The following is a 13000-nucleotide window of genomic DNA, read 5'->3' on the forward strand; positions in this document are numbered from 1 at the left end:
TCCTCTCTCGTTCATTATGTATCGCTGTCTTCAAAATGTATTTGAGACCCAATCAATCGTCCCTGCCTCGGCTGCCACCACACTGATCCAAGCCCCGTCTACCCCCTGGCCTCCACCCTGCTGCCCTACGGTCGGTTCTCCACACAGCCCCCAGTTATAGCGGTCAGGGCTAAGGTTGGATCTGAGAGGTTCGACCAACGGTAAAAAGGCAACCCTATTGCTCATTTAATCCAGCTCGGGGTTCGTTCTGAATGAAGAGCAGGAGAAAGGACGTGAAGCCTGGGCCCAGCAGGGGGCGCTGAGTGGTCATCTCTGGAGGCCTGAGAGTCTCAAGAGGGTTCCTGGCTCCGCTGGTGCTCTCTGTCCCAAGAGCCCAGCAGCTGAGCCCTCCACACAGACCTCCCTGGGAGCTGTCGGTCAGGCCCTCCTGTGGACCCTTAGGTTGACAAATGACCTAGATTCATAGGAACACCTCACTTACTGCACAGGAACCTGGCTGTGGTAGATAGGATACCTGAGAGCTCCTAGGTCTCTCTTCTCTCTGGTTGGGCATAGGCTGGACCGTGGTTTTGATAACACTGTTAACAGTTAACACTCACACAGTGCTTACTCCGTTCTAGGCACTTTTCTACTATTAACACATTTAATTCTCATCACAACACTAAGAATTAGATATTATTAATTACAACAATCATTATTATTATTATCCTTATTTGACACATAAGAAGACATGTGATAGATATAAATGGCAGAGTAGGGTTCCAAAACTAGGCAGCCTGATTCTAGAAGCCAAGTTCTTAACCACTGGCTGCAGGACTTCTAATTGCTTTCACATTCTCTTTATCTTTCTAGGCTTCAGGGCCCAAGTTTGTGCCGACTCAGCCAGCCTCAGTGTTAGGTCTCTGGGAGATACAATCACCATATTCCGCACATGAAGCAGCAGAAGCATCAAGTTTGCCCCAAACTGGTACAAGCATCTGCCAGTTCCCTAAAGTCCTCATCTACAAGAACAACGGTCAGTTCTCAGGGATCTTGACTCAGTTCTCTGGTTCCAAGTTGATCAACACAGCCTTCCTGACCATTGCTGGGTTTCAGGCTGAGACAAGGCTAGTTATTACAGTCACTCATGACACCACAGTTCAGCCTGCATAATTTAGAGTGCCAGACCCCAGAGGAAGTGAGACACATATCTCTTCTGGGTAAATTGTACTCTTTCTTATTACCAAAATGGTTTGTAAAACAATTCTGGCAATTTTGTGTTTCTTTTACTCACATGTTATATTTATATCAGCTCCATGTGTATCTTTGCTTCATGGCTGACTATGCTGTATTGATAACAGTTCATCTGTGGCTTTTAGATTTGGAAGCCAGTTTGGCTGGACCTAAAATCCCTGGCTCACGTTTTTTGCCCTAGAGTATTTTAAATATGTCAGTCTAATGTTTTCTGATATAAAGTGTTGCTCTCAAAAAATTTGATAATCTGATTTTCTTTGCCTTGTAGGTGATTTTTTATTTTGGGCCTGGAGGCCCAAAGATATTTATTTTGCTTTTAAGTTTAGTAGTTTTATTAGAATAAATCTTGGTGTGGGTCAGTGTGATCAACTTTCTCAGGTTCATAGTTTCCCTCTGAATATATAGCTTTTCAAAAAATTTTTTTCTAATTTCAGGAAAGTTTTCTTGACTCTGTACATTTGTACTTGAATTTGTACTATTTTCTTGTTTTGGTTTTCCTTTTCAGGATCTCCTATTATATATGTGTTGAGATTTTTTTCTTTTTCTTTTTTTGCCTATCTTCTAAATTTGTAACTTTTTGTCAAATCTGTTTTGTCTGTCTGTTTATTTATTTTATATACTGGAAAGAAAAGAAAAAGGTTGAAAGACACGACCTGATATCAACTCTTCCTATAATGCAGTCATCAAACAGCATGGTACTGGCATAAGTTGAAAGACAGAGATCAAGGAAATGTAATAGAGCTTCCACTGAAGGACGGGCATATACATTGTCGATTGATTGTTGAAAAACGCACCAAGGCAATTCAATGGGAGAAAGGAAAGTCTTTTCAATAAATGGTGCTTGAAACAAATAAGCCTCAACTTCCACCTCATACTCTTCTGGCTTCTACTGCTGTCCGTTACTTTGCCCATTGTATCTGTTTTGCCTATGCTCCCAAGAAACAAGGAAAGATAGTTCTTTAGGCTGCAGGCTCCTTAATGGAACTCAGGCTTTATTTAGCTACAACCAAAAAATTATCATTCTTTTCCTAGTTTCTTAGCAGCTGTTTTTCTTAAATCAAAATCATATACAACAGTGATTCTAAGCTAAGATTCCTTCAGGTGGTCAGAAAACAGCCAAAAATGTCAATATTTTCTTCATTTCTCATGCACAATCCCATGGACAAAAAGAGAGAGAGACAGAGAGACAGAGAGACAGAGAGACAGAGAGACAGAGACAGACAGAGAGACAGAGACAGACAGACAGAGACAGAGAGACACAGAGAGGGACAGAGAGAGAAAGAGAGAGAGACAGACAGACAGAGACAGAGAGAGACAGAGAGAGAGACAGAGAGAGAGGCACAGGGCAAATTCAACCCTTAAGACTGAGAGAGCAACTAGGATGCCTTCTTGGGTGTTGGAAATGTTCCTTGTCTTGATCTGAGTGATGGTAATGTAGGTATTCGCATATGAAAGGAATCATCAAATGTACATTTGTGATAACTGTACTTTACTGTTTATAAGTTTTACATCAACTTTCTCTGGATTCAGTGAATTCAGGCTGAGTGAAGGCTGGAGATTCCGTCGGCAGCGTTTGTAATATCTTCTCAAAAGCAGCAGAGGGCGCTGTGGGTATATTCCTGAGAGATACGAACGGTGTTGCAACTAGGACTCAGCTCCTGGCTCCCAGGGTGTTCAATGCTCCCAGGAGCCAAAGCTGTCTTCCAGCTCCTGCACAGGCCACCCTTCACGGCACCATCTTCCAGGCAGAGTGCAGGGAGGATCCGCACCGCGCTGAGGAGGGGAGCTGGTCTGCACTAAGAGAAACTTCCCTCTTCACTGGGGCAATAGCTGGGGGGTGAGGTTGGCTCAAGAGGGTTAGTATTAGTCTTTAAATGCTTGGAAAACTTAACTGGGGGAAGCCATTGAGAACACGGGGTTTTCTCTGTGAGAAAATTAAAACTGAGAAATTCTATTTCTTTACCAGATATAGGACGTTTTAGGTTTTCTATGTATTCTGTCATTTTGGGACACTGTGTTTTTCAAGGAATTTGTCTATTTGTTTTAAGTCAAATTCATGGGCATAAACGCATTTAGATTATCCCTTTAAGTCCTTCCCTGCCCTGGCCTGAGTTTTTCTCCATCTTTTCCTATGTCCAACCCAACTCACCACTTGGGTCTGAGGTTGTCACTGGGTGTGTTTCTTTGAGGATGGTGCGGGTAGGGGGTAGGGCAGTGGTGGAGTCAGTGCCCAGGCCTGGGGGCGGGGGGGGGGGGGGCTACCTGGGAAAGGAGGGGCTCAGTAGGGTTGTCCCAGGGGGTTGGGTGAGCGTGGATGCCTGCCTTGGGTAGGAAGTGGGGCGCTAGTGTGCAGAGTGGACACCCTCCTCCCAGGATGGAGGGAATTGAGGGTTGGGGTCTTTGCTAAGATCTGGGGGCCTGCGGGACCCAAGACAGAGCCTGGGGAGGTCTGAAGAAGGAGCAGACGCTGAGGGTTGTCCACTGATCCAACACCCCTGATATGGCTCTGCTGAGAAATGAGGGAAGAGGAGAGACATCCCCTGGAAGGGGCTTGGGGTTTGTCCTGGGGCAAGGTGGGGGCAAGTCCTTGAACATGGCCCCATGCCCAAAGGTGCAAACAGGGAGAAAAAATTATCTTATCAGAAACAGAAGAAAAATCAAATCAAAGCAAACAGTTGCAGAACCCAAAAAGGCACAAACAGCTTACGTGATGTGGAGTGCAGTGAGGCTTTCCAAGACATTTACCCAGCCCTGGCTTGCCTCCCATAGCTCAAGATTCATAATTCTGTCTCTGTGCTTGTACTAAATACCTCCTGCAGCCCCCACAGCCTTCTCAGGTCACATGTATGGGAATGCAGCCACCTGTCCTCTCTGCAGAGGTGAGTCACTTGCCCAAACCCCCTACTTATCCCTTCCCTCCATCATGGTGGGTGACTAATACAGCTGTACTGATTAGGTGTGTCACCTAATGAAAGTATATACAAAGTCCAAAACTAAACAGCAAACCAAATCCAACAGGGTATTAAAAGGACAATGTGTCACGATCAGGTTAGGTTCATTCCAGAAATGTATTTTAATAGTATTATTTCTCCCATTGAATTGTCTTGACAACCTGGTTTAAAATCAACTGATCATAAATGTGAGGATTTATTTCTTTGCTCTTAATTCTATCCACTGATCTAAGTATGTCTATCCTTATGCCAGTGCCATACTGTCTTGATTACTCTAGCTTTGTAGTAAACTTTGAAATCAGGAAATGAGTCTTCTATCATTGTTCTTCTTTTTCAAAATTGTTTTGGCTATTCTGAGTTTCTGGATTTCCATGTGAATTTTAAGATCAACTTGTCAATTTCTGCAAAGAAGTCAACTGGGACTTGGATCGATATTGCTTTGAATCTGTTGTAGATGAATTTGGGGACAATTGACATCTTCTCTCACTACATTCACTAGATGTTGAATTTTTTTTTTTTTTTTTTTAAGATTTTATTGGGGAAGGGGAATAGGACTTTATTGGGGAACAGTGTGTACTTCCAGGACTTTTTTCCAAGTCAATTTGTTGTCCTTTCAATCTTAGTTTTGGAGGGTGCAGCTCAGCTCCAGGTTTGGTTGCCATTGTTAGTTGCAGGGGGCGCAGCCCACCATCCTTTGCGGGAGTCGAACCGGCAACCTTGTGGTTGAGAGGACGCGCTCCAACCAACTGAGCCATCCGGGAGACAGCTCAGCTCAAGGTGCCATGTTCAATCTTAGTTGCAGGGGGCGGAGCCCACCATCCCTTGCAGGAGTCGAGGAATCAAACTGGCAATGTTGTGTTTGAGAGCCCATGCTCCAACCAACTGAGCCATCTGGGAGCTCAGCGGCAGCTCAACTCAAGGTGCCGCGTTCAATCTTAGTTGCAGGGGGCGGAGCCCACCATCCCTTGAGGGACTCGGAGATTTGAACCGGCAACCTTGTGGTTGAGAGCCCACTGGCCCATGTGGGAATTGAACCAGCAGCCTTTGGAGTTAGGAGCACGGAGCTCCAACCGCCTGAGCCTCCGACCCCTAGATGTTGAATTTTACCAAATGCCTTTTCTACCTTTATTGAGATGATAATATGATTTTCTTCTTTCATATGCTAATTTGGTTAATGATGTTTATATTAGAACAATATAAAATTGCTGATATTTGACCACTTTTGACCAAACACAATTTCATTTAGTTCAACCTAATGGATTTTTTAATATAGTCATGTGCCACATAAGGATGTTTCTGTTAACAGTGATCCCGTAAGATTATAATGGACCTGCAACTATATGGTGATGGAAGGAGAACTGACTCTGGGTGGTGAACATACAATGTGATATACAGATGAGGCATTACAGAATTGTACACTTGAAATCTGTGTAATTTTACTAACCATTGTCACCCCAATAAATTTTAATTGAAAAAAAAAGATTATAATGGACCTCAAAAATTCCTACTGCCTAGTGACTTCATAGTCATTGAAATATAGTGCAACATATTACTCCCATGTTTGTGGTCATGCTGGTGTGCACAAGCCTACTGCACTGCTAGTCTTATAAAAGTACAGCACATATGTAATTATGTAAAGCATATAGTACTTGGTAATGATATGCTTTAATTATGTAAAGTATATAGAACTTGGTAATGATAATAAATGACTCTGTGACTGGTTTATTAATTTACTATACTTTTTATTGTTCTTTTAGAGGGTACTCTTTCTACTTAAATAAAAAACAAGTTCACTGCAAAACAGGATGCTGTGTTACACCAGCAGCAGCCTCATATATCTTATGTTTACTGCATCTCTTGATTGCATCATTTTCTCTTGTGCTTGATTTAACCTCATGCTGCTTAGTACAATAACATGCTATACAGACTTGTAGCCAAGGAGCAATAGGCTCTATCATATAGCTTAGGTGTGTAATAGGCTATTTAGGTTTGTGTAAGTGTGCTCTTTGATGTTCGCCCAACAACAAAATTGCCTAACGATGAATTTCTCAGAATGTATCTCCATTGCTAAGCAGTACACAATTGTATTCTTTTGAAAAAATGGTTGGGATCATTGGATAGCCATATACAAAAAAATAAAATTGGACCTTCATCACATACAAAATTACCTCAAAGTGGATCAAGATCTAAATGTAAAAACAGCAACTATAAAACTCTTGGTAAATTTTCATGACCTTCAATTAGACAATGGTTTCTTAGCTATGATACTAAAAGTACAAGCAACAAAGATAAAGTACCTTTCTGTAAATAAGATACACAAATAGACAGAAGCACACGAAAAGATGTTCAGCATCATTAGTCATCAAGGAAGTGCAAATCAAAGCCACGTTGAGATACTACTTCACACCCAGTGGGATGGCCAGAATCAGAAAGACAGATGACAAGTATTGACAAGGATGTAGAGAAATTTGAACCAGAGCTGTGAGAAATTTGTTTATAAACCACCCAATCTATGGTGCTTTGTTATAATAGCCTGAACTAAGACACGCATGGAATGTTTTCCAAGATATATTACATATTAGGTCACAAAACAAGTTTTAACAAATTTAAGAAGACTGAAATGTTACCAGGTATCCTTTCAGACCACAGTAGGATAAAACTAGAAATCAGTAACAGAAAGAAAAAATGAAACTCCACACTAAACACACTATTGAACAACAATTGGGGGAAAAAGGAAATTGAAAAAATACCCTGAGGGGTGGCTGGTTTGCTCAGTGGTTACAGCACAGTGCTCATAACACCAAGGTCACCTGTTCAATTCCTACATGGGCCAGTGAGCAGCGCCCTCCACAACTAGATTGAAAACAACCGCTTGACTTAGAGCTGATGGGTCCTGGAAAAACACACTGCTCCCCAATATTCCCCAATAAAAATTAAAGAAATAGTACCCTGAGACAGACACAAACAAAATACAACTTACCAAAACCTATCAAATGAAAAAAAAAAAAAAACTATACTAAGAGGGAAGTTTATAGCAAAGAATGTCTACATTAAAAAAAGAAAAAATATCTCAAACAACCAAACTTTACAACTCAAGGAACTAGAAACAGAAGAATAAACCAAGGCCAAAGTCTGCAGAAAGAAGGAAATAATTAAAATTATTGAAGAAATAACAAAATAGAAAATAGAAAAACAATAGAAAAAAATCAATAAAACTAACTTGCTTTGAAAAGGTAAACAAAATTGACAAACCTTTAGCTAGATTAAGAAAATAAATAAGAAGACTCAAATAAAATCAGAAATGAAAGTAGAGGCATTATAACATATGATCCAGAAATAAAAAAGATCATAATGAACTGATCATAACAATAATACATTGATCATGATAATCATATGTCAAAAAATTGAATAACCTAGAAGAAATGGATAAATTCCTAGAAACATACAACCTACCAAGACTGAATCAAGAAGAAAGAGAAAGCTTGAACAGACCAATAACATATAAGGAGATTGAAGAATCAGTAATCAAAACCCCCTCAAAAAGAAAAGCCTATGACTTCACAAGTGAATTCTACCAAACATTCAAAAAAAGAACCAATATCAACACTTCTTAAACTTTTCCAAAAAATAGAAGGAACACTCCCAAAATCGTTTTATGAGGCCATCACCACCATGATTCCAAAGCCAGACAAAGACAACACAAGAAAAAGAAAACTACAGGCCAATATCCCTGATAGACACAGATGCCAAAACCCTCAACAAAATACTAGCAAACCAAATTCAACATACATCAAAAGGATCATATACCATGACCAAGTGGGATTTATCCTTTGTACGCAAGGATAGTTCAACATATGCAAATCAATCTATGATACACCATATTAAAAGAATAAAGACAAAAATTATTCTTGATCATCTCAGTAGATGTAGAAAAAAATTTGACAAAATTCAACATGCATTCATGATTAAAAGAAACTCTGAAACCACAAAATGACAAAGGCCATCTATGGAAAATCTGTACTAACATCATAACCAATGGGTTAAAACTGAAAACTTCTAAGATCTGGAAGAAGGCAAGGATCCTCATTCTCACTACTGCTGGAACACGGTACTGGAAGTGCTAATCAGAGAAATCGGGCAAGAAAAAGAAATAAAATGCATCCAAGGTGTAAGGGAATAAATAAAATTATCTATTTTTCAGTTGACATCACATATATAGAAAATGCTGAAGACTCCATTAAAAAAATGCTAGAATAAATAAATTAAATAAACTTGCAGGGTACAAAATCAATGTACAATAATCAGTGGTATTTCTAAAGACTAACAATGAACTATGCAAAAAGGAATTTAAGAAAACAATCCCATTTACAGTAGCAACAAAAAGAATAAAACACTTAAGAATTAACTTAACCAAAGAGGTAAAAGAGTTGTAATTGAAAATTATAAAACACTGATGAAGGAAATTTAAAAAGACACGAATAAATAGAAATACATCCCATGTTCATGGATTGGAGGAATTAATATTAAGAGGTGCATACTACTCAAAGTGATGTACAGATTCAATGAAATCACTATCAAAATCCTAATGGTATCTTTTACAGAAGTAGAAAAATAGAAATAGAATTCATATAGAACCATAAAAGATGCTGAACAGCCACAGCAATCTTGAGCAAGAACAACAAAACTGGAGACATCACACTTCCTGACTTGAAATTATATAACATAGCAATCAAATAGCATAAAAACAGACATATAGATCAGTGGAACAGAATCAAGACCCAGAAATAAACCCACATATTGTCAACTAACTGATCTTCCACATGGGTGCCAAGAAAACACAAGGAGGAAAGGATAGTTTCTTTAATAAATGATGTTGGAAAAACTGGATATCCACATGTAAAAGAAAAAAATGTACCCCTATCTCACACCATACACAGAAATCAACTCAAAATGATTAAAGAACTAAAGATTAGACCTAAACCTATAAAACTCCTAGAAGAAAACATAGGGAAAAATCTTATTTTTAAAAAACTTTTATTGGGTAACAGTGTGTTTCTCTATGGCCCATCAGCTCTGAGTCGTTGTCCTTCAATCTAGTTGTGGAGGGCACAGCTCCAAGTCCAGTCGCCATTTTCAGTCTTTATTTGTAGGGGGCACAGCTCACCATCCCATGCGGGAATTGAACCGGCAGGCTTGTTGAGAGCTCAGGCTCTAACCAACTGAGCCATCCGGCTGCCCCTCCAGAAGCTCAGCGGCAGCTCATTGTCTTCAGTCTAGTTGTGGAGGGCACAGCTCACTGGCCCATGTGGGAATCGAACTGGCAACCCTGTTGTTCAGAGCTCATGCTCTAACCTACTGAGCTATCCAGTGGCTGCAAATCTTCTTGATAATGGTCTTGGCAATAACTTCTTGGATATGACACCAAAAGCACAGGCAACAAAAGCAAAAACAGACAAATGGGACTACATGAAGCTAAAAAGATTCTGCATATCAAAAGAACAATAAAATTTTTAAAAAAGCAACACAGAATGGAAAAAAAAATGCAAAACATATGTCAGAAAAGGCATATATATATAAAGAATTCATACAACTCAATACTATAAATAACCCAATTAAAAAAAATGTTTTTTTTTAAACTATAAATAACCCAATTTTAAAAAAAATGGGTAAAAATACTTAAATAGACACGTCTCAAAAGAAGAAATTCAAAGGACTTACAGGTATATAAAAAGGCTCAGATCATCTCTCATCATTTTGGAAATGCAAATCAAAACCACAATGAAGTATCACCTCACACCTGTTAGGGTGGCTATTACACAAAACATAAAAGATAACTAGTGTTGGTAAAGATGGAGAAAACGGAACCCTTGTACACTGCTCGTGGGACTATAAATTAGTACAACCACTATGGAAAACACTATGGAGTTTCCTCAAAATTTAAAAATTACCATATAATCCAGTAATAGCACTTCTGGGTATATATCCAGAAGAATTAAAAACAAGATAACAAAGAGATAACTACAGGGCTGGCCCGGTGGCTCAGGCAGTTGGAGCTCCATGCTCCTAACTCCGAAGGCTGCCAGTTCGATTCCCACATGGGCCAGCGGGCTCTCAACCACAAGGTTGCCGGTTCAACAACTCGAGTGCCCCAAGGGATGGTGGGCTCCACCCCCTGCAACTAAGATTGAACATGGCACCTTGAGCTGAGCTGTCTCCCAGATGGCTCCGTTGGTTGGAGCGCGGGCTCTCAACCACAAGGTTGCCAGTTTGATTCCTCAAGAACCACAAGGGATGGTGGGCAGCGCCACCTGCAACTAAGATTGAACACGGCATCTTGAGCTGAGCTGCTGCTGAGCTACCGGATGGCTCAGTTGGTTGGAGCGAGTCCTCTCAACCACAAGGTTGCTGGTTCGACTCCTGCAAGGGATGGTGGGCTGCGCCCCCTGCAACTAGCAACAGCAACTGGACCTGGAGCTGAGCTGCACCCTCCACAACTAAGATTGAAAGGACAACAACTTGACTTGGAAAAAGACCTAGAAGTACACACTGTTCCCCAATAAAGTCCTGTTCCCCTTCCCCAATAAAATCTTAAAAACAAACAAACAACTAAATAACTGAAATGAAGAATACATTAAAGGGAGTCAACAGTAGATTAGATGAAGCAGAGGATCAAATCAGCAATGTAGAAGACAAAATAACAGAAAACTTCCAATCAGAACAGCAAAAAGAAAAAAGAAAAAAAAAAATGCAGATAGTTTAAGGGACCTCTGGGACAACATCAAGAGTATCAACATTTGCATCATAGGGGTATCAGAAGGAGAAGAAAGAGAGCAAAGAATTGAAAACCTGTTTGAATAAATAATGACCGAAAACTTCTAACCCAGTGAAGGATGTAGATATACAGCCTAGAAAGTACAGAAAGTCCAAATAAGATGAACCGAAGGAGGCCCACACCAAGACATGTCATAATTAAAATACCAAAGCTTAGAGACAAAGAGAGAATCATAAAGGAGCAAGAAAAAAGCAATTATTACCTACAGGGGATCTCCCATAAGACTATCAGCTGATTTCTCAACAGAAACTTTGCAGGCCAGAAGGGATTGACATGAAATATTAAAAGTGATGAAAAACAAGGACCTACAACCAAGATTACTCTACCCAGCAAAGCTATCATTTAGAATCAAAGGACAGGTAAAGAGCTTCCCAGACAAGAAAAAGCTAAAGGAGTTCCTCAACACCAAACCAGTATTACAAAGAATGTTAGAGGGACTTGTTTAAGAAAATAACAACAACAATAATAAGGCAATAACTACATATCTATTAACAATTACTTTAAATGTAAATGGATTAAATCCTCCAATCAAAAGATTGGGTGGCTGAATGGATAAGAAAACAAGACCTTTACATATACTGCCTATAAGAGACTCACTTCAGATCAAAAGACACACATAGACTGAAAGTAAAGGGATGGGAAAAAGATGTTTCATGAAAATGGAAAGAAACAAAAGCTGTGGTAGCAATTCTTATACCAGACAAAATAGACTTTAAAGAAAGGCTATAACAAGTGACAAAGGAGGACCCAGTAATCCCACTTCTGGGTAATTATCCTAAGAAACTCAAGACACTATTTCGAGGGGACATGTGCATCGATGTGTTTTCATTACAGCATTGTTTACAACGGCCAAGATGTGGAGGCAGCCCGGGTGTCCATCAATGGATGAATGAATAAAGAGTAGGTGGTCCATATATACAATGGAATATTGCTTGGCCTTGGAAGGGAATCGGTTCTCACCATCTGTGGCCGCATGGATGGGCCTGAAGGGTATTGTGCTGAGTGAAATATGTCAGACAGAGAAAGACAGATGCAATGTGATTTCACTTATATGTGAAATATAAAGAACAAAATACACAAAACAGAAACAGACTCATAGATACAGATAATGTTTTGGTTGCCAGACGGGAGGGGTGCTGGGAATGGGTGAAGAAAGGGAAGGGATTAAGAAGTACAAATTGGTAATTAGAAAATAGTCATGGGGATGTAAAGTAAAGCATAGGAAATCTAGTCAATAATATGGTAATAACTCTGTATAGTGCCAGGTGGGTACTAGACTAGACAGGGGGATCACTTCTTCAATTACATAAATGTCTAACGACTATGCTGTACACCTGAAATTAATATAAACTAATATTGAATGCCAACTGTCATTGAAAATTTTAAAAATGTGGGGAACATGAAGGGAAATAAGAGATTCAAATTTCTAGGTATAAAACAAATACATCATGGGCATGTAATGTAGAACATAGGAAACATAGTCAATAATATTGTGATAGTATGGTACCATGTCAGATGGTTGCTGGATTTATGCTGATCACTTCTTTAGGTATATAAATGTTGAATAACTATTGTGTACACCTGAAACTAATGTAATATTGTATGTTGGCTATATTTTAATAAAAATCTTTAAAAAAAAGAAAAACAAAAGGAAAGGAAAATTTGGACATAGACAGACACAGAGGAAAGACAGCCATGTGAAGATGGAGGTAAAGACTGGAGTTATGCTGCCAAAAGCCATGGAATGCCTGGGCTGCCAGAAGGTTCAAGAGCAAGGAAAGATCCTACGTTAGAGATTTTGGAGGGAGCATGGATGGCCCTGCCACCACCTTGATTTTATACTTCCAGAATTGTAAAGAATAAATTTCTGTTGTTTTAAGCCATTCAGTTTGTGGTATTTTGTTAATGGCAACCCAAGGAAACTAATACACTATCCAAAATGATCTATAGAATCCATAAATCACTATCAAAATCCCAATGGTGT

This window comes from Rhinolophus sinicus, linkage group LG16 (assembly GCF_036562045.2).
Source record: "Rhinolophus sinicus isolate RSC01 linkage group LG16, ASM3656204v1, whole genome shotgun sequence".
Taxonomy (NCBI): domain Eukaryota; kingdom Metazoa; phylum Chordata; class Mammalia; order Chiroptera; family Rhinolophidae; genus Rhinolophus; species Rhinolophus sinicus.